This window comes from Theropithecus gelada, chromosome 5, assembly GCF_003255815.1.
Source record: "Theropithecus gelada isolate Dixy chromosome 5, Tgel_1.0, whole genome shotgun sequence".
Classification (NCBI taxonomy): Eukaryota; Metazoa; Chordata; class Mammalia; order Primates; family Cercopithecidae; genus Theropithecus; species Theropithecus gelada.
The window spans coordinates 155,426,952-155,451,174 of record NC_037672.1 but is presented as its reverse complement, the minus strand read 5'-3'; the positions used below and the strand labels follow the sequence as shown (position 1 = coordinate 155,451,174).

The 24,223-nt window shown below is 35.8% G+C and overlaps 1 pseudogene; it reads right to left on the bottom strand.

Moving 5' to 3' along the window:
- Positions 1–5,010: 5,010 nt before the first annotated feature.
- On the bottom strand, positions 5,011–6,334 carry LOC112624385 (annotated as a pseudogene).
- Between the last annotated feature and the right edge of the window lie 17,889 nt (positions 6,335–24,223).

The following is a 24,223-nucleotide window of genomic DNA, read 5'->3' as shown; positions in this document are numbered from 1 at the left end:
TTACTTGGGAATTATGACATAAAGTAAGTACTAAATGACAGTCTTGTTTGGGTATCAGATACCAGCTAAATTGGCCATGGTCAGGAGTCTCAGCTATTAATATTTGCCCATCTTCTAAATAGCATTATTGTGTTTTGCTTTTCAATAATCTTAAAATGCATCTCTGCTGTAAATAAAGAGGAAATTATGAAATGATTTTAGACATTCAAGTTTGAGGCTAGTATTCTTATGGAAATAAGCAATCCATTTTTCCAATACAACCCATTCCTGCTCAGCAGTCACAGCCCTTGCTGTGACAGAAAACTCCAATTTCTGTGGCAAGATCAGAGTTGCCAAGCACTTGCTAAGGTCAGTAATATGATTCATGGAAGCAAAACTGGAAATTCTTGGAAAGGCTAGCTGCTGGTTTAGGCAGCTGGTCTGATGACAGACACAGCAGATAGCTCAGAAAGGCAGACTTTGGAACACTACATGTGGATCTTTCCACAAACATGAATCTTTCTTGGAAAGTGTATTCAGTTTATTAGACAAGGTAGTCTTCTTCCCTATCAGGGATAAATGCTTCCATTGACCGATGTCAAAAGACTAAATCCCACCATTAGTTTCAGAAATCTCAAAGAACAGAGCTTTAAAAGAGGTACAAGTGTTTTCTTCTTTTAAGAGATATTTGAAACTCTGGCAAGGGTCTTGAACTATAATTTGTATAAATTGGGATGCATTCATGGAAAAAGAGGCTATTGTGCAAACTACTGGGATGCAGGGATACTCACATAAAAATGAGTAAATTTAGGCTTTACTTCTCTTTCTCCTGCTGATTGAATTTACTTGATGACCTTAGATGAGTCATATAATGTCTTTGTATCTCAACTTTTTCCTTTGAAAATGTAAATAAGGTTGATATACAGTACAAGTAAGAGTTTGTTTCTAGTCCATGGCTCTTTGGATACTTTGTATATACTTGTAACATCGCCTGTATTCCAAATAAAGTCCTCAATAAATCAGATTTTGGAAAAATCTGACATGAAGATGGCAAACCCTATCTATTTTTTTGTTTGAAGTCGATTCATGACAGAAAAATGAGGTTTGATATTCATTGCCTTTTCTTCTCCCTAAAATACCAATTTTTTGGAACAAAATAGAATTGCTGCTTCTTTCAAGTTATTTTTTCAAGAAGAATTTGAACTTGCTCATTGCATTTTATTCTAAAGAAAATTGTGCTTTTAAAAGCCCTCTCCCCCTATATTTTGCAAGCAAATTCTGTTTTGAGATTAAATTTGTTATCTTTTTAAATTTTAAAGTAATTGACTCGGAGACCCCTCTCTCAATTTAAACTAAGAATATAAAATTTCTCAAAAATCATCCTGAATAAAATTGATAATAAAGGGTTTATACAACTTGCCTCAGTTTACCATTAAAACACTAATTCAGATTCTGTTGTTAATTTCAGAATGAGGAGATAGTAGAAAACAAGGCGACACTTACTGTCCAGAGAGATCTTTGATTTACATCATTCATTGATGGGATTATTTTACTTATGTAATGAAATTCCTGATTCTAATTACACATACCTTAAAATTATTTAATTACATGTGAAGTTGGATTTCAAACTTGTTTGCTTAATGGAATCACTGGGGGAACTTACAATTGCTGCATATACAGGTCTTTCCTCCAGATATCCTGATTCAATCGATCTGGGTTTGGCTTTGGAATCAGGAGTTTTAAGAGCTCATCGTGTGATGTTAATAGTTCAGCTACTGGTCTAGAGATGGGACATGATTAGGAATCAAAAGACATCAGCTTCAATAATAATCTTCATTAAATAGAAGGTACCCGAGGATAAGACAGGAGGCAGAAGGCAAACACTGCATCTACCATACTACCTCTAGCTAAGATGAAGCTTCAAGATGAGAGATTAGTTTTCTTAATTCTTCTCATCCAGAAGATCTGACCTGGCAAAATATTGCTTTGGATTCGCAGTGATGAAATTGTCATAGCTTCTGGAGGGGTTATCTGACTAATTCCCGGATGTGTATATTTTCTGTGTTATAGTAATAATGGATAGAAATAAATCGTTGGACTTTTAAAATCAGTGTTTTTTTTGGCAACAGCAGCACAATGTAATAAAAAATAAAACATCTTCTAAGACTGCAGTGTAATTTCTCTTTCAAAAGCTTTGAGACCAATTTTTCTTATAAGTATAATGAAAAACCTTGCTCTGTCATGAGTATTGAATACTTAAAAGGGTCTGAACAGAATTTGAAAAATTTCTAGAGAAAGCTGAATTGACTTTTATATAAGCATACTCACTCAGAAAATATACTAGCCAATGACATGTCTAAACATTTCATTTTCTAATAAAAATATGAACTGCTACCCTAGGAAATGAAATAGGAAAGACAGCATAAATCATTGTTTCAATGATTACAAATGTCATCTAGGTGCTGTGTCCTGTGTGTACCTTGGTGATTGACTGTCATCTCATCTTCTAGTCTTCCTGCATGTAACCAAGTAAGATGATCACTACTAGTTCCCAGGTTGGAGAAATTTGAGGTTTAGAGTGAACTGTGATGAAGGTTAGCTCTGGAGGTGATGCTGACACCTTCCAATACAGAATTTATCTCTAAGTTGCTTTAGAGGCTCAGAAAACCTCATCAGGATAACTTTTCAATTTTTCTTTGGCTGATAATTAAAAGAAAACATTTTTCTAATTATGTAATTCACAAATGATTCCAATATCATCAAACACTTTCCATATTGAGTGGACTTGATAAAAGATTACATTAATTCATGTAATAAAATAGAAAAACTATAATTGAAATCTGAATGAGGGAAGACATACAATAATGCAAGGTGGGGAAAAAAGAGTTTAAAATATGCAGGTCATGGTGTTCTACATAGTTACTAAAGTTGAGCAACAGATTTGGTTCTAGGTTTCCTGGTTTTCAAAGAAAAAAGGGCACAAGAAAAAGATTACATATTTTTATGTCATCTCTGAAAAGAAAACATACTAGTTCTCAGGGAAAAATTCACATTTTCTCAGAAAGACAGACAAGAATAAACTCTTTAAAAATCATTATCGGAGAGAGGAGGGCTGAACTGTTCTATGCCCTCCTCAGTCAGTAAATTCCTTAAATATTTAGAGTCTGCTACTTCTGTCAACAACTTTGAGAAAGCTGAATATCAAATTATGCTGGCTCAGTGGATCCAAAGTGTGCTATCAAGTCTTTTCATAGAGACTTCATCATTAACCAAGTCTGAAGAGATGTGTGAAGGCTGTGTTTATGCAAACCCACCAGTTCTCAACTAGTGTCACTACGATTGTTATATAATATTGTTATATTTCTCATTTGGATTCATTCCTGAAACCAACGTGATATCTACATTAACTAATTGGATCCATGGATCCACGTGGCTTTTAATTTATACAGAAGTTATAGACTGGGTGAAATTAAGACAGGGGTTCTTGTCCCTGCCAGTGTCTCAGAATCTCCTATGGAAAATGTATAAAAATCCTAGGGCTCTATGTGAGTTTCACAAAGTCAGAATATCTGAGAGGTGAATATTTTTAAAAAGTTTTGCAGGTAGGGATTTTGATGCAATGTCAGAATTGAAAATAACTGCAGAAGCAACTGCTACTGTCTGCCAAAGAAAAAGATTATGCAGTGCATTCAAAGGAGGAGAAGGAGGAAGAGAAACTGTTAACAACCACCTTAGAGAGTTGATTGGTACCAACTTCTGTATTTTGTAACTGCCTTAGAACATAGCCAATTCTTTATAAAAATTTCCTCATGTGTTGCTCATAAATATCATGGCATTTAAAAACCATAACAGCATAGTTTCTTGTATTCCTATAGCACATTTTATTAAAAATGACTTCATAATACATTAAAACTTCTGTAATAACTTGATCCAAAATAGAGGTAACCTTTTGCCATCTCTGTTTTCTGCACTGATCTCATGTATCTTCACTTGCTTCCACTTCCATTAAGATAGCTTGTGTAAGAGGCCCTGGATGGGGTGGAATGGAGGTTACACAGAGCCTAGTAAAGTTAAAATGACTTCCAGAAGTTTCCTTGTCATTATGTCTCATTTCTGTAGTTACTATGACCAAAAACAGATTGTCTGTGAAACCCAATGGCTGTATACGATGTTATCTCAAACAAGTACTTCTGACAGTCCAGGGGTGCAGACAGGTAACTGATACTGAAATACCATTTCCAGAGCTGGATGTCTAGCTTATCTCTGAAGTCAGATTTTAGTTTTTTCTCTTTATGAACTTTATTAGTGTATCTTTTATACTCATGTCTCACATGATATGTCAGTGTGAATATTTCCAAACTGAAATGTATTTTAAATAAGAAAGATTGATGTGTAGTTTAAATTAGAAGGATAGAGCTTATTCTTGTTTGGTTCACGAATTTGACACTTTATCATTGAATTGGATTGGCTTTGAGTCTTGTGGTTTGTGGTTAGAGTCCCCCTCAAAATCCCCAATTTTAAGGGCCTAAAATCCATCTTTTTTATCCTCTCTATCTCTTTGCTTAGAGACCACACTCATAATAAGCAAGTACCATAGATGCTTTCCACTCTTTTTTTTTCCCCTCAGTGTACTAATCTGTTCCTCTCTCTTCTTCCCCCCAAAAAAATCCAGTTATTTTTTGTGTTATGAACAGATCTGGTCAGTGTAATCAGATTTTTCTGCATGTGTAAGTATTTTATCAAAATAAAATTTCCCACAAGACTCTTCTCCATCAACTCTGAAATTCTGGGTCTGACAACATACCCAAAGAAGGACCTTTGAAAATCACCTCTTAAAATTTGGAAGAAAATATGACCAAGTCTTTCCTATAACATTTACTGTACTGCAAATGAATAAAGAACAATTTATGTTTTAAAAGATTACCAATACAACAGTTGAGATCAGGAAATTAATGTTTTAGTGCCTTTTGCTCAGTTTTAGCCAGCATGCTACAGTCCACTTTTTGTTTACTTTGGGGGTTGGGGGAGAGCTCAAAGTGGGGCATTGTCATCCTTCTGTGGAATTTTATTTTCCTCAAAGTTTTGGTTCATATCAGTGAGTACTATTGCTGTTATGTAAATTAAATGAGACATCATCTGTCTGTGCGCCAGCAATGGCTTTCATCTTTATGTTCTTTCCTACTTTGTCTCTTTTCAGTGATTTCAAAAATGCACTCTTTTTACCATTGTGCATTTGTCTCAGTTTGGTTAGACAAGGCTGCTGATTAAGTTTGTCAACAGGCAAAGAGGAGTTTGAGTGATGAGCCTCTTTCACTGAATTTATTGATGGACTAAAATTCTTGGCAGTTTATTTAAAAGCATTAAAGTTGCCAATACCATATGTAGACTCACAGGGAAAAGAAGTTTCAACTTTATTTTCTTTAGTTGGGCTTTTCCATTGTGTAGGTTTTGTAGGTAGAGCAGCAGATTTAGAGACTAAATCTTTGTAAACACTTGAATGAGTTCCATTCTTACCTGGCTGTTACTAAAGATTTCCTACTACTGGCTGTGAGTCTATTATTTTGTGTTACCTAGCTTAATGACCAGAGCTCAATATGTTAGCCCTCAATACCTTGATTAATACCTAGGAGCTCTAGATTTAGGATTCGGAGGTATTCCCACACACCAGGAGCTAAAGATCTGTTTTGATTTGGTTCTCCCTCATGTTCAGGATTTAAAAATAGAAAATCCTCAGCTTCAAATGGTTTACAATTACTCTTGTTTTCTTTCCTCCTCATTTCATTATCAGGGATGTTGTTTTCATGTAGACCTGGTCTTTTTCCAGAATGGAAAATACTGCTATAAGAACAGGAACTTCTACCATGGTATCCCCCTCGATGATTTATGAGTCCAGTACCATTTCTTCCATGTATGTCATCCATTTTATTCTTTCCATATAAAGTTACCTCCATTAAGACATCCAACACCAGAATCAAAGTCATCTGAAGAGTTGTGTTGTCGATAATTTACATCATAACAATTTTATGTCCATGAAAAGTTTTCAGAATGCTTCTCAAAATTCAATAACAATTTTGTTGATGATGGTGGAGTAGGAAAATGAAGGCAGGCTGGAGCAAAGTCACACTGTGCCATTTACATCCAGTCTCTCCAACTCAGTGAAACAAGGCTTCAACACCTCATGGCAAGTCCAAATTCCAACGGGACTGCACAGGAAGGTGCTGGTTTTTTCTCTGTAATATTTATGTGTCCCAGTTAAATTTATTTTCTTCTGAAATAACATCCAAGTGTTCGAAGATACTTAACCTATGGCTATTTGACATAAAGTCACTTTAAATCACCTACCCATACTTCTGTTTTAAAGTTTTATTAAATATAATTTTATATGTAAGCTATATATAATTTTTTTAAAAAGAAAGAAAATCAATAATCTTGTATTGGGCTGTACTGAACATTATTTCTTTGTAAATGAATTTTGTAGAAAGAGGACTTTGGTTGATCCCACATTTACTTTCTTTCTTTTGTCATATATATAAAACACACACGTACGTGTGTGTGTGTGTGTGTGTGTGTGTATGTGTGTTTTCTTTAGAGATAGATTCTTGCTAGTTGCCCAGGCTGGTCTCAAACCCCTGGCTTCAAGTGATGCTCCTGCCTCGGCCTCTCAAAATGCTGAAATTATAGGCATGTGCCACCATACCTGTACCTGTTTTAAAGTTTTTATATGGCTATCTCCAGAATTAGCCAAGTTTCTTAGATTTAAGATCAAAGTCTTCTTTATTATTCCATGCACTTGTCACTATTGTCCTTATCTACTCCACATGAAATATCTAATTTATGAGCCAAATAGCAAAAACAAAAAGAAAATTTTACATCTGAAGAGCATTCTTAAACATCAGCATAAACAGACACACACATAGCTATCTCAATACTACCATGCTGCTGGGAAGCTGCAACATCTTAAACCTCCACATATATAAAATGGAAAAATCTTTGTATTCTTTCAATGTCTTCATTTAGAAAAGCTGTCCCATTGTGACATGAAAAGGACTGAGGTCAACCTCCTAAAACGTTTAATAAAAGTAAAAATAAACTGCCATGAAACTTTAGCAATATCTAAACTGCTGCAACTACTCATTACACAAATCAAACATATCTTACAGTTTTGGCTGAAGAATACCAACAACAGGAGAGGAGTTGGAGTAGGTAAGAAAATACCATCAGCTGAAATACTTTAACCAGTTATGCAATTTGTTTGAACCAAAATACTGAAGAAATGCCTGTGTCTCTTTTTAAGTACCTTGCTGAATTGTTCACTACTATCAATTCACTTCAGAGACAATTCTTGCCAATTTTAATACTTTTTGGGCAAAGTTATAAAAAATCACAATTCCAAAATGGACACTTGAAATATCTAGGACCTTTTACATAAAACCTAGATGATGATCTTCATATCTGAAGGGGCAGCAGGAGAGACTTCTAGCCTAAGAAACTGCTCATGCCCTAGGGGGAAAATAAAGGAGCTCTGCTTCTCTTCTGAATTTGTTTTGTTCAACCTCAGGGTCTCTCTGTTCATCTCTTATTTTGGGGCTATAGGAACGAGTATCCCTGCTCTACCTATTAAACATTTTGACTGGCGTATTTACCAGGGCATTGGGTAATTGCTATTATATACTTGGGACGGAGATCAGAGAGCAGTTTTTGACCCCTTCTATGCCTGTGCTTTTTATGGTATATAAAATTTATTCTGTTTGGAGTTGAAAATTTTGACTACAATGTATGCAAATAAATTAGGAAAGATATTTCAATTCATATGATAGGCATGAACAAATGAACTTCCTCTGACACTAGACATTTTCAACACTATTACAGTCTGCATTTAAAGAGGTACAAATAACAGTATCATATCCATTAGTATTTACATATTAGGCACTCATTTGTACATGACACTGAGCTAGGAGCTGTGAAGCATTAGAAATTGTGTATCTCAAGGTCCTCACTGTCAAGGAATTGACAGTTTGATTGATCAGAGAAGACTTAAAAATTTCACAAACATTGGAGAATTTACTATATTTAAACTTGGAGCTTACTCTCCCACTTTTGTCCTTGGTATGTCTGATCTGCAGAATGCTAATACAGAATATTGCAAAACCATATGAGCGCCTGTGTTACACATCTATAAATGCCTTCTTCATCTGGCATTTCAGAGGTACTCTTACTTATTCTAATCAATTTCTTTTCTCAGTTCTTATCACAACTATTTCACATCTTTATCACTTTTCTTGGGTCCTCTTGTTTGCCTTAATTCTTTGTGATTTTATTGCCATTTATTTCCTGACTTATGTTTATCAACGCATCATCTTATTCAGTATTAAAGGAAGACATACTTTTTCTGAACTCTAGTAGCTGATAGTCTCATCATTTACTCATCATTTCATCATTTACTCAGACAATTAGGCAAGTAATCTTGTTACCATCTTTGACCCTCCACTTTTCCTCTTCTCCATGTCTGATTGGTGTAAGCGATGCTGTTCATTTAGGATCTGAGAGTAAAAAAAATTAACATGGGACCAGACAAAAAAGAAGTATTAGAATAATACTTGGCTGTGTTGACAAAATTTGTTCTGGAAACCAATGTTTGAATATTCTTGCTTTTGTTTCTTTTTTTCAGTGTTTTTAGCTGTGAATAATTGTTACATGCATGTTCTTTGCTTACAGTCGTCTCCTGAGGTGGGAGTTGTTTATTTCTATCCCAATGACCTGAGGTTCCCTCCATGTCTGGACTTGGTTATAATTAACTTGATTCATATGAGTCATATCAGTTTTTTAAATTGGCCTCTATGCCTCTGTTTCTTTATTCTGACTTAAGTCACCTACGTTGCCTTATTCCAGCCTCTATATTCCCCTTATAGTTTGGTTTTTGTTCCTCCGATGTTGGCTTTGATATGATTTTTGTTTTTGCTCTTGGATGTGCTTCCTTTAAATGTCTTACTTACTGTTGTAATAACTGCCCACTAACTTGTCTTCTTGCCTCCAGTCTTGCCCATCCCTTCAGCTTTCACATTAGTACTCTCCACCTGCAATTTCTTGTTCATGCAATATAAGATCTTTCACACGTCAGTTTCTACTTGCATCTATGTCTGCTCTCCAAATGCACAATTTTCCTGCTGTATTGTACTATTCACTGTGGCCCAGCAAGTTTGGACTTGGCACCATTTGAGAGAGTCCAGGAGTGGTCTATTCTTTCTCGTCTGAAGAAAAACAAATAACAATACAAAGGCACACTATAATGATGAGCAAAGAACATTGAAATAATTTTGTAATAAAGAAATGTAAAAGCCAAAACAAAACCATAAAATGCCTAGGTAATCAAGTGATGCTATAAGAGTAATGACATATCAATTTCAACTGTCAAATTGATATAAAATTTTAAAATAACAAATCTAGCATAGATGATGTTTGATTGTGGGTAATCTCATAGACATGAACAATTGTCTTCTCTCTTGCATCATTAATTTTCTCTCACTATACAGAAGAATAGAACTTTGAATAGCTCAAAGAATCTTGCCAGAGAAGAAACAAAGTTAGAGACTCTAATTATTTGATTTCAAGAATTACTACAGAGCTACAGCAATCAAGACAGAGTGGTACTGACATGAAAGCAGACAAATAGATCCCTGCAACAGAATGAAATTCCACAAATAGACATAAATGTACAATCAATTGATTTCTGAAAAGGTTGCGAATCCATTTCAATTCAATTCAACGGGTAAAGAACAGTCTTTTCAACAAATAAGCCTATAAAAACTGGTAAATATAAGGGGAAAAAGGAACTTTGACATTCCTCTTATGCTGCACCCAAAATTAATTTGAATGAAATGTGAACCTAACATAAAAACTAAAATTATAAAATTTCTAGAGGAGAAAGCTTCTTTCATAAAAAGAAAAGCATCTACAATATCTTCGCGATCTGGGGGTGGGCAAAGATTTCTTAGTGAGGACACTGAAAGCATCCTAACTGTAATGGAAAGAAAAATATATTTACCTTGAGGGGTGGAGGAAGATGGTTGAATAGAAGCCCACACTGTTTGTCCTTCCCACTGGTACACCAAATTTTAACAACTATCTGCACATAGAAAAGCATCATTACAAGAACCAAAAATCAGGTGAGCAACCACAGTACCCAATTTTAACTTCATATTGTGGAAAGAGGCATTGAGGAGGGCAGGAGAGACAGTCTTGAGTTGCTGAAGCCACCCGTCCCGTCCCTCATCCCCTGGCAGCAGCTGTATGGCATGGAGAAAGAATCTGTGCACTTTGAAAAAGAGAGTGCAATGGCTGGGGGACTTTACATTGAACTCAGTGCTGCTCTGTCACAGTGGGGAATAAAGCTGTGCTGGGCTCAGGCAGCACCCGTGCACAGAGAAAACAACTGGACCAGCTCTAGCTAGAGGGGAACCGCCCATCTCAGCAGTGGAACTTGAGTTTCTTGGCAAGCCTTGCCACTGTGGGCTAAAGTGCTTTGTACTCTCAGGTAAACTTGAAAGGCAGTGTAGGACACAAGGACTACAATTTCTAGGTAACTTCTGGTGCTAGTCTAGGATTAGAGCCTAGTGGCATGTGACCTAGGGAAACACCAGCTGGCTCAGCTAAGAAAGTGCCTGCACCATCCCTCCCCCAACCCCAGGTAGTGCAGCTCACAGCAACAAAGGTGACTCCTTCCTTCTTCTTAAGGAGTGGTGAGCAAAGAGTAAAGAGGACTTTGTCTTGCATCTAGGATACCAGCTGAGCCATAATAGGATAGGGCACTGGGCAAAGTTGTGCAGCCCCTATTCCAGGCCCTAGCTCCTCCCTGACAGTTCTAGACATTCGTGGATGGTCCAAAAAGAAATGCACTGCCTTGAAGAAAAGGACCCAGTCCTGTCAGTACTCATTATTTGCTGACTTACGAAGCTTTGGGCCCTGAGTAACCAACAACACCCAGGAGTACACCATGGGCCTTGGCCTCTGAGATATGCTGGCTTCAGGGGTGACACGGCACATTCCCAGGTGTGGTGGCTATGGTGACTCTTTCTATTTGAGAGAAGCAGAGGGAAAAGTAAAGGGAACTTTGTCTTGCACCGTACGTACCAGTGCTTGGCCACAGTGGGACAGAACAAAAAGCAGACTCTTAGGGTCTCTGAGTTCGGGTCTAGGCTCCTGGACAGCATTTCTGGACCTGCCCTGGGCCAGAGGGGAGCCCACTGCCCTGAAGGGTGAGTCCCAGGTCTGGCAGCATTCACCAGAAGCTGACAGAACAGCCCTTGGGCTTTAGGTGAACATTGGCAGTGGCCTGGCAGAACCCCCTGTCGAATGATGGTGGTGACCACAGGGAGAGGCTTCTCTGTCTTTGGAAAGGGGAGGGAAGAGTAGGAAGGACTTTGTGTTGTAGTTTGAGTACCAGTTTAGCCACAGTAGAATAGAACATCCGGTAAATTGCTAAGATTTTTGACTCCAATCCCTGGATCCCATACAGTATCTCTGGTCAGGCCCAGGGCCTCAGGTAATTCATGAAGGGAAGGGCCTTGGGCAAGCTTGGCCCAGTGCTTTGCTGGCTTCAGGTCTCACCCAGCGCAGTTCCAGTGGTGGTGGCCACAAAGGTAATTGCGTCACTATACCCCCAGTACCAGGTGGCTCAGCACAAAGAGAAAGACTCTATTTGTTTGGAAGAAAATAAGGGAAAAGAACAAGAGTCTCTGCCTGGTAATCAGACAATCCCTCCAGAGTTTATCCAAGACCACTAAGGCAGTACCTCTACAAGTCTGCAAAAACCAGAGCATTATTGGCCAAGTCCCTTTGAATACCTGGAAAGCCTTCCCAAGGAGGACAGGTACAAACAAGCCCAGACTGTGAAGACTACAATAAATACCTAACTCTTCAATGCCTAGACACTGACTAACATCTACAAGCATCAACACCATTCAGGAAAACATGACCTCACCAAATGAACTAAATAAATCATCAGGAACCAATCCTGGAAAGACAGACATATATGACCTTTCAGACAGAGAATTCAAAATAGTTGTGTTGAGGAAACTCAAAGAAATTCAAGATAACACAGAGAAGGAATTCAGAATTCTATCAGATAAATTTAATGAAGAGATTGAAATAATTAAAAAGAATCAAGCATAAATTACTAGCATTCAAAAATGCAATTGACATGCTGAAGAATGCATCAGTCTCTTAATAGCAGAATTGATCTAGCAGAAGAAAGAATTAGTGAGCTTGAAGATAGGCTGTTTGAAAATACATAGTCAGAGGAGACAAAAGTAAAAAGAAGAAAAACAACGAAGCACACCTACAGGATATGGAAAATTGCCTCAAAAGGGCAAATCTAAGAATTACTGGCCTTAAAGAGAAGATAGACAAAGAAAGGAATAAAAAGTTTATTCAAAGGAGTATTATCAGAGAACTTCCTAAACCTAGAGAAACATATCAACATTCAAGTACAAGAAGATTATGGAACACCAATCCGTTTTAACCCAAAGAAGACTATCTCCAGGTACTTAATAGTCAAACTCCCAAAGGTTACGGATAAAGAAAAGGACTTTGTGCTGTGGTTTGAGTACCAGCTTAGCCACAGTAGAATAGAACATCCAGAAAATTGCTAAAGTTTTTGACTCCAATCCCTGAATCCCATACAGCATCTCTGGTCAGGCCCAGGGCCTTAGGTAAGCCACCACCATGAAGGGAAGGACTCTGGGCAAGGTCTACAGCTGTGCTAAAAGCAGCAAGAGAAAAGACATAAATAACATAAAACGGAGCTCCAAAACGTCTGGCAGCCAACGTTTCAATGGAAACCTTACAAGCCAGGAGAGAGTGGCATGACATATTTAAAGTACAGAAGGAAAAAGCCTTTACCCCTCTAATAGTATATCCAGTGAAAATATCCTTCAAGTATGAAGGAGAAATAAAAACCTTCCCAGACAAACAAAAGATGAAGAATTTAATCAACATCAGACTTGTCCTAAAAGAAATGCTAAAGGAAATTCTTCAATCTGAAAGAAAAGGACATTAATCAGCAAGAAGAAATCATCTGAAGGTACAAAACTCCCTGGTAATAGTTAAGTACATAGAAAAACACAGAACAGTATAACACTGTAATTTTGGTGTGTACCCTACTCTTCTCTTAAGTAGAAAGACTAAATGATGAACCAATCAAAAATAACTAAAACAGCGTTTCAACTACAATAAGACATAAATAGGATCAACAAAATGTTAAAGAGCTGGGGGATGAAGTTAAAATGTAGAGTTTTTAATAGTTTTCTTTTTGTGTTTGTTTATGCAATCAGTGTTAACCTGTCATCAGTTTAAAATAATGGATCATAAGACAGTATTTGTAAGCCTTGTGGTAACCTCAAGTTGAAAAACATACAATGAATACACAAAAAATAAAAATCAAGAAATTAAAGCATACCACCAGAGAAAATCACCTTCACTAAAAGGAAGACAGGAAGGAAGGAAAGAGGAGAAGACCACAAAACAACCAGAAAACAACAAAATGGAAAGAGTAAGTCCCTACTTATCAATAATAACATTAAGTGTAAAGGGACTAAACTCTCAAATCAAAAGACATAAACTGGCTAAATGGATGAAAAAACGAGACCTCACATCTCCGTTGCCAACAGAAAACATACATACTTCATCCATAAAGATATACATAGACTGAAAATGAAGGGATGGAAAAATATATTCCATGCAAGTGGAAACCAGAAAACAGCAGAAGTAGCTACACTTATGTCAGACAAAATAGATTTCAAGACAAAAACTGCAAGGAGAGACAAAAAAGGTCATTGTATAATAACAAATGGGTCAATTCAGCAAGAGGATGTAATAATTGTAAGTAGATATGCACCCAACAGTGGAGTACCCAGATAAATATATAAAGCAAACAGTATTATTATTTAACTTTTATTTTAGGTTTGGGGTACATGTGAAAGTTTGTTACATAAACTTGTGTGACAAAGGTTTGTTGTGCAGATTATTTCATCACCCAGATATTAAGCCCAGTACCCAATAGTTATCTTTTCTGCTCCTCTTCCTCCTCCCACCCTCCCCCATCAAGTAGACTTCAGTGTCTGTTGTTCCCTTCTTTGTGTTCATGATTTCACATCATTTAACTCCCACTTATAAATGAGAACATGCAGTATATGATTTTCTCTTCCTGCGTTAGTTTGCTAAGGATAATAGTCTCCAGTTCCATACAAGTTCCCATAAAAGACATGATGTTGTTCTTTTTTATGGCTGCATAGTATTCCATGGTATATATATATACACCACGTTTTCTTTATCTAATCTGTCACTGCTGGGCATTTAGGTTGATTCCATGTCTTTGCTATTGTAAATACTGCTGCAATGAACATTTGCATGCATGTCTTATGGTAGAATGATTTATATTCCTCTGGGTATATCACCAGTAAAAGGATTGTTTGAATGGTAGTTCTGCTTTTATCTCTTTGAGGAATTGCCATACTGTAAAGCCAATATATTAGAGCTAAAGAGAGAGAGAGAGAGACTCCAACACAATAATAGTTGGAGACTTCAACATCCCACTTGCAGCATTGGATAGATCTCCATGACAGAAAGTCAACCAAGAAACATCAGATTTAATCTGCACTACAGAACCAATGGATCTAATATATATTTATAGAACATTTAATCCAGTGGCTGCAGAATACACATTTTCTCCTCGGCACAGAGATCATTCTCAAGATTAGACCATATGTTGTCACAAAACAAGTCTTAAAACATTCACAAATATTGAAATGATATCAAGCATCTTCTCCAATCTCAATGGAATTAAACTAAAAATCAATAGGAATTTTGGAAACTATACAAACACATAGAAATTAAATAATAGAATCCTGAATAACCAGTGGGCCAATGAAGAAATTAAAAAAGAAATTTAAAAAATTTCTTGAAACAAGTGGTAACAGAAACACGACATACTAAAACCTGTGGGATTCAGTGAAAGCAGTACTAAGAGGTAAATTTATAGCTGTAAGTGCCTACATCAAAAAAACTTCAATTAAATAAGCTAATGGTGCATCTTAAAGAACTAGAAAAGCAAGAGCGAATTGAAATGAAAAAGACAATACAAAAGACCAATAAAACAAAAAGTTGGTTTTTTAAAAAGCTAAACAAAATTGACAAACCTTTAGCCAGACAAACTAAGACAAAAAGACAGAAAAGCCAAATAAATAAAATAAGAGATGAAATTGGAGACTTTACAACTGATACCACAGAAATTCAAAGGATCATTAATGGCCACTATGAACAACTATATGCCAATAAATTGGAAAATCTAGAAGAAATGGACAAATTCCTGGACACATACAACTTACCAAGATTGAACCATGAAGAAATCCAAAACCTGAATAGACCAATAACAAGTAACAAGATTGAAGCTGTAATAAAAAGTCTTCCAGTAAAGAAAAGCCTGGGACTCAATGGCTTTCTGGGAAAAATCTAAAGACCACCAAAAAACTGACAAACAAATTCGGTAAAGTTGCAGGATACAAAACCAACATGAAAAAACTGGTAGAATTTCTATGTACCAAAAGCAAACAGTTTGAAAAATAAATTAAAACTGTAATCCCATTTACAATAGCCACAAATAAAATTAAATGTCTAGGAATTAACCAAAGAAGTGAAAGATCTCTACAATAAAAACTATGAAACACTGATGAAAGAAATTGAAGAGGACAGACAAAAAATGGAAAACTATTCCATGTTCATGGATTCAAAGAAATCAATATTGTTAAACTGTCCATACTACCCAAAACAATCTGCAGATTCAATGCAATAACTCTCCTAATACCAATGATATTCTTCATAGAATAGAAAAATACAATCTTAAAATTTATATAGAATCACTAAAGATCCAGAATAGGGAAAGCTATTCTAATCAAAAAGAGCAAAACTGGAGGAATCACATGACCTGACTTCAAACTATACTACAGAAGTATAGTAATCAAAACAGCATGGTATTGACATAAAAGACATAAAAACAGACACACAGAGCAATGGAACAGAATACAGAACCCAGAAACAAATCCACGCATCTACAGTGAACTCATTTTCGACAAAGAAGCCAAGAACACACATTGAGAAAAAGACAGTCTCTTCAATAAACGGTGCTGGCAAAACTGGATATCCATATGCAGAATGAAACTGGACTCCCATCTCTTGCCATTTATAAAAGTAAAATCAAAATGAATTAAAGACATAAATTGAAGACCTCAGCCTATGAAACTACTACAAGGAAACATTGCGGAAAAATCTCCAGAACATTGCTCTGGGCAAAATTTCTTGAGTAATACCCCACAAGCACAGGCAACCAAAGCAAAAATGGACAAATGAGATCACATTAAGTTTAAAATCTTCTGCACAGCACACAGGCAATAAAGTGAAGAGACAACTCATAAAATGGGAGAAAATATCTGCAAACTACTCATCTGACAAGGCATTAATAACCAGAATATATAAGGAACTCAAGTAATTCTAGGGGAAAAAATCTAATATTCTGATTAAAAAATTAGCCAAAAAAAATTTGAGTAGATGTTTCCAAAGACACACAAATGACAAATAGGCATATGAGAAGATGCTCAACATCACTGATTACCAAAGAAATGGAAATCAAAACTACAATGAGATTTCATCTCATCACAATTAAAATGGCTTTTATCCAAAAGTCAGCCAATAACAATGTTGGTGAGGATATGGAGAAAAATGAACCCTCATAAACTGTTGATGTGAATATAAATTAGTAAAATCACTATGGAGAACAGTTTGGAGAGTCCTCCAAAACTAAAAATAGAGCTACCATATGATCCAGCAATCCCACATCTGTATATATACGACTCAAAAAGGAAATCACTGTATTAGAGAGATATCTGCACTCCCATGTTTGTTGCAGCACTGTTCACAACAGCTAAGATTTGGAAGCAACCTAATTGTCCATCAGCAGATGAATGGATAAAGAAAATGTGGTACATATGCACAGATTACTAGTCATTTGCAACAATATGGATGGAGCTGAAGTTAATTCTATTAAGTGAAATAAGCCAGACACAGAAAGACAAACACTGCATGTTCTCACTTATTTGTGGGATCTAAAAATCAAAACAATTGAACTCATAGAGAGAGAGAATAGAAAGATGGTTACCAGAGACTGAGAAGGGTCATAGGCAGGGTAGGGGGAGGTGAGAATGATAAATGGGCACAAAAATTTAGTTAGAAAGAATAAATAAGACCTAGTGTTTGATAGCACAACATAGAGGCTATAGGAAATAATTAAACATTTTAACTAAAATAGTATAATTGGATTGTTTGTAACACAAAGGATAAGTGCTTGAGGGGATGAATACCCAATCTTCCATCACGTGATTATCACACGTTGTATGCCTGTACTCAAAAGTATCTTATGTACCTCATAAATATATATACCTACTACATTCTCAAAATTTATTAAGTTTAGTAAAATAAGAAATTGATCTCGTTGAAAATAATATGTAAAGAACTACAGCACAATAATAAAAAGCTAAGCAGCTTGAAGAAAATAGACAAAAGCTTGAACAGACATCTGTGAAAGAGGATATTCAAATGGCCAATAAGCAAGTGAAAAGGTACTCAGAATCATTAATTATCAGGAAAATGCAGATTAAGTCCATAGCAAATTGCCATTTTACTCCCACTGAAATTAAAAAGATCAATAACAAATATTAGTGATGAGATAGTGCAACAGGAATTCTCACTTTGGAAAACCGTTTTTTTTTTTTTAAATTTTAAGTTCTGGGATACATGTACATAACATGCAGGTTTGTTACATAGGTATACATGTGTCATGGCGGTTTGCTGCACCTATCAACCCATCATCTAGGTTTTAAGCCCTGCATGCATTAGGTATTTGTCCTAATGCTCTCCCTTCCCTTGCTCCCCACCCCTTGACAGGCCCTGGTGTGTGATGTTCCCGTCTCTGTGTCCATGTGTTCTCATTGTTCAACTCCCACTTACGAGTGAGAACATGTGGTATTTGGTTTTCTGTTCCTTTGTTAGTTTGCTGAGAATGATGCTTTCCAGCTTCATCCATGTCCCTGCAAAGGACATTAGCTCATTCCTTTTTATGGCTGCATAGCATTCCATGGTTTATATGTGCCACATTTTCTTTATCCAGTCTACCATTGATGGGCATTTGGGTTGGTTCCAAGTCTTTGCTATTGTAAATAGTGCTGCAGTAAACACATGTGTGCATGTGTCTTTATAGAACAATTTGTAATCCTTTGGGTATACACCCAGTAATGGGATTACCGAGTCAAATGGTATTTCTGGTTCTAGATCCTTGAGGAATCACCACACTGTCTTCCACAATGGTTGAACCAATTTACACTCCCACCAACAGTATAAAAGCATTCCTATTCCTCTACAGCCTCAACAGCATCTGTTGTTTCCTGACTTTTTAATAATTGCCATTCTAACTGGCATGAGATGGTATCTCATTGTTGTTTTGATTTGCATTTCTCTAATGAACAGTGATGGTGAGCTTTTTTTCATATGTTTGTTCGTAACATACATGTCTTCTTTTGAGAAATGCCTGTTCATATCCTTTGCCCACTTTTTGATGGGATTGTTTTTTCCTTGTAAATTTGTTTAAGTTTCCTATAGATTTTGGATATTAGACCTTTGTCAGATGGATAGATTGCAAAAATTTTCTCCTATTCTGTAGGTTGCCTGTTCACTCTGATGATAGTTTCTTTTGCTGTGCAGAAGCTCTTTAGTTTAATTAGATCCCATTTGTCAATTTTGGCTTTTGTTGCAATTTCTTTTGGTGTTTTAGTCATAAAGTCTTTGCCCGTGCCTATGTCCTGAATGGTATTGCCTACGTTTTCTTCTAGGGTTTTTATGGTTTTAGGTTTTTAAGTTGTTTTTTAAAATATTAAACATAAATTTATCTTGTGTCCCAGTAATTCTATTCTTAGGTATTTACCCAAGACAATTGAAAACACATGCCCATAAAAAGACTTGCATAAGACTGTTCATAACAAGATTATTCATAATAGCCTAAACTAGAAACAATATAACTATTCATCAACAGGAAAACAAATAAATTGTGGTATAGTAATCCAATGAAACACTAATTAGGAACAAGAAGGAAAAAACTACAGACACATGAGACAACATGAGGGAACTTCAAAATTCTTTTGTCTAGTAAAAGAAGCCAAACAAAAAACATTACATATTGCTTGGAAGCAACATATGTCAATTCTGTTGATATTCCACTGGTCAAAGCAAAGGTGGCTGTATCTACATTCAACAGAGCAGGGATGTATATCCTACAAGGGAAGCATGGAATATTTCTAAAAATAATTCAATTCATCACACTTAGATTATGGTATAAGAGAACTCTCCAATTGTAGAAATTATCATTTCATATTTTGAAGACATTTTTCCCTAAGTTTTCATTTATCCTTTGACTAGATTTTGACAATGTGGACTAGCAATGTTTTTTAGTTCTTGTTTTCTATAAATACATTTATTAAAACTTTTATGGTTTTACCAAGATTCTCCCCACTTTAATACTGTACTATTAAAAATTCTCCAATATTTTTGGTAGTTTATCTGTAACTTCATTTTATGTTTAAATCTTTGATCTGTTTTGGATCCACCTGCAATTTGTGTGGTGGTAGGATGGGAAGTGACTTTGTTTTTTAGGAGTCTTTTGTATGTTTTGCATTTTAATAGATTAGTTCAGCCTATTTGCATGAATTAGATTTTAATTATGATTGCACTTACTTCTACCATAATACTTTATCTTATGTTTCTGTTTTTATGGATTCTTTTGATTTTCCTTTTTAATCTTTATAACTGATCTGTGTTTATTTTAATTTGCATATTTCTTCTGATAATTTGGCAGTTTCATATTTTTTTCCTGGTGTTTACATTTATACCCAACCTTTATTTAAAATATGTTTTTTCCAAAGCTTTTGTTTATTTTAATTACTTTTTTGGGGGTACAGAGTGATATTTCAATACATGTATACAACGTGTAAGGAGTAAATTAGAATAATTATCATTTGTGTTGGGAACATTCAAAATCCTCTCTTCTAGCTGTTTGAACATATATAATAAATTATTGTCAACTCTATTCAGTCTACAACCTCACAGTACTAGTTAAAACATTTAATCCACTATTTCTTTAGACAATATCCATGGCTATGAGTTATAACATAATTCCTCCTTTTATACTTCTTCACTGCCAGTTTTAATCGATTTTATGATTTTCCTTAGTATCTACTATAACTTTAAATATACTTTTATCTTTATTACTTGATTCAATAGCTTTTAATATATATTTTGATGCATGCTCAGGTATGAAAAGTGAAGAAATCAACATATTTATACTATTTCCTACCTTTTCTCATTGCTTCAATTATGATTTTCATTTGTTACATTATTTCCAGATTATCAGGATTTTTGTCTTATATTTGTCCCTTAACCATAATCCCCCTATTATTTTGAGGCTTGGTCCTATAAAGTGACATCAATACTCAATGCCAATCTTTTTGGAGTAATCTACTAATTCATTAATTGTTTGGCTGAAGAAGGTGGTTTCTCTTTTTTAGAAACAGAGTTTTATTCTGTTGCCCAAGCTGGAGTGCAGTGGAGGGATCTCAGTTCACTGCAACCTCCACCTCCTGGATTCAAGCGATTCTCCCGCTTCAGCCTCCCAAGTAACTGGGATTACAGGGGCCCACCACCATGCCTGGCTAATTTTTATATTTTTAGTAGAGACAGGGTTTCACCGGCTAGGCTTCTCTCGAACTCCTGACCTCAACTGATCCTCCTGCCTCGGCCTCCCAAAGTGCTGGGATTACAGGTGTGAACCACCATACTGGTTGAAACAAAAATCTTTTTTCTTTTTAAGACAGAATCCCACTCTTGTAGCCCAGGCTGGAGAGCAACAGCATGATCTCGGCTCACTGCAACCTCTGCCTCCTGGGTTCAAGTGATTCTCCTGCCTCAGTGTCCTGAGCAGCTGGGATTACAGGTGTGCACCACCATGCCCAGCTAACTTTTGTATTTTTAGTAGAGATGGGGTTTCTCCATGTGGGTCAGGCTGGTCTCGAACTCCTGACCTCAGGTGACCCAACTGCCTCGGCCTCCCAAAGTGCTGGGATTATAGGTGTGAGCCACCATTCCTGGCCCTGTACACATTTTTTAACACTCACTGATGAGTGAGAACATGCAATATTTGGCTTTCTGTGCCTGGCTCATTTCACTTAAGATAATGAACTTCAGCTTCATCCATGTTGCTGCAAAAGACCCAATCTCATTCTTTTTTATGGCTGAATAGTAATATTATTCCATCGTGTGTGTGTGTGTGTATCACATTTAAAAAAAATTGATCCATTGTTGGACACTGAGGCTGATTCTATCTATTTGCTGTTGTGAATAGTGCTGCAACAAACACAGAAGTGCAGGTGTCATTTTGATATAATGATTTCTTTTCCTTTGGGTAGATACCCAGTAGTGGGATTGCTGGATCGAATGGTAGTTTTATTTTTAGTTCTTTGAGAAATTTTCATACTGTTTTTCATAGAGGTTGAACCTTCACATCTTTTTGTAACCTTTTTGTTTCATGATTTGGAAATGTAGAATTCTCTAGTTTGATCAAAGATAGATGCATATTTCTGTTTCTTATATTTCTTATAGAACACAAAATGCATAATTTATTTCACCATGATTAAATCTGAAGTTCCTCTAGGCCCATCTTCATATAACCTATTCTACAAAAGTGTTCAGTGGAACAAAAATGTCTTAATTTTAACATGGTTCCCCCAAGTTGGACAGTAGTTGTTTCTAAGTAGGAAATTCTTTTCCTCTTTCTCCTGTATGTATGCAAATACCTAAATCAATATTTATGTGTATTTTTATTTAGAAAATAAATGAAAAAAACTGTAAAATATTGATTGTGACAATTTCTTCATGATTGGAACAAATGAAATGCAAAATTTTGTAAGTATACCAGATTCTAAGAAAATATTAAGCATCTAGCAGGAGACTAATATCAAATGGGGAAAGAGATAGATAGGAAAGTCAAGGTGTAAAACTGAAGTCCACAGATAGGCAAGTTGGGGGATAAATGGGTGATTGTTGTGAAAGGAGAGATGAGGTCAAGAAGCTTTGTTTACCTTTGAAGCAGCATTCCTGGGCCATGCTGAAAAATTACACATGAGTGTTTTGGTCTAGTTTAAGAGACACTGTAACAAGCATGCCATCTATCTGGAAAATCCAGCATGGAAAATTATTATTGATTCTTTAAAGTATAGTGCAAATATTACCACTTCTCGTTACCTTTCTAGCCACCACCATCTCTGTATTCCACTCTGGTTTCCTCTTATTTATCTTTTGGCTTCCCTGGCTGTTCAAATATGTATCTATTATAGTACTTAACAGGTATATTAAAATATGTTTGTTTCCTTTTTTAGACTATGAACTCTCTGAAGGTTAGGATTTAATGTTACACTTTTCAATTCCTTGCACACAGCTTGACATTTACTAAGTTTTTAATAAAGTTCACACATTTTATTGACATAGTATTTTATGTAGTATTAAATGTCCTGGCATGATGGATGTCTTATGAGTTTGATGATGGCTAGTTCAAAGTCTCCAGTGCATCAGTTTTAATTTTTGCAGTGATATTTGAAATATTTGTATACATTTAGAGTTTCTATTATTTATACACTTAGAGCTATTTAATATAATTACAGGTATTTTAGTTATAAAGACACGTCTCATTCATTGCAAGCCCTTTGGACAATTCTGTGGAAAAATTCTAATTATAAGGAAAGTTTTAGAAAATAAAATTATGGCATGTAAAACTTTCATTGCTTGCCCTTCATACAATTTTCAATCAATCTGAGGAATCGTAGTTTCACTCAACATGGATTAACCTAAGTTTCCTCAGGCTGTGTCTAACTCATGGCAACGGATGAGTTGCAGAATGATTCTAAGAGTTACTTTCCAATGTTCTGATAACCTGCATTCTGAACACACTATGTATATTGGCAAAGATGTGTGACTTGCTTTATGCTCTCCTAATAAATAATACTGAATGCTTACTGTTGCCAGACACTGTGCTAAAAGTTTTACACACAAATTGTCAACTCTGATTCCTCATTTTATTGATATAAAACTTGGGAAGATTAAGTAGTGTGCTTAACCCCACCATACTGGCAAGTGGTTAAACTGACAGTGTGTCCCCAAAGCCCATATTCTTAGATACTATGCTATTCCACCTCCCTGGAGGATGAATACAAAATCGCTACTGAATTGGACTCAAACGGTTAAAAATATGTTTAGTCATACTTATGAAATCTCAAAGTCAGCCCTGAACAGACTCAGAGGTTTCTTGGCAAGTGATATAACTTAGAAATTTTGCAATTACTATGCAGAGCATCACGTAGCCAGTCTTGAACTCCTCTGACCTGTGTGCTTGAACTTTTAATCTCTTGTGAAATGGCTCAGGATGTTTATAAATTGGAAGAAGCCTCAGTAGTATGGCCTTTTATGACCCATTTTTCTGCCTCTATTGGAATAATGGATATGAGGCTGGGGAGTGCCAAAAAGTTGAAGACCATTTAATAGCAACCTTGTTGCGGGGCATAGAGAGTGGGGTGTGTGTGTAGGTGTTATGAAATTCTTTAATTTTCATTAAAAAACTCTTAACAATATTCAGTTCATAACTGTAAATCTAGCCATAAATTTAACAAGGACATTTTCACCTGTTTGGTTTTGTAAATGTCAATGGAGTTTCAGCGTTAGAAATGGTTCAGATGTTTGTAGGAGGCAGGTATTACCTTGCATATATTTATATTTGTAATAGGAAAATTAAATCATTTTTAAAGACTATTTTTTAAAACATGGAAGCAAATATCTCCTAGACTACTGAAATCCTAGAGTGTTAATATGAACATATGGGTATAAATTTTTGTATTTTTACACATTTTAAACCTGAAATATGATTTTTTGATATAAGATCAAAGTAAGAAACTAATCAGGCAAATAAACTGATTAACTATATTAAAAATATAGCATCTGGGCATGGTGGCTCACAACTGTAATCCCAGCACTTTGGGAGGCTAAGGCAGGCAGATTGTTTGAGATCAGGAGTTCAGACCAACCTGGCCAACATGGTGAAACCCCATCT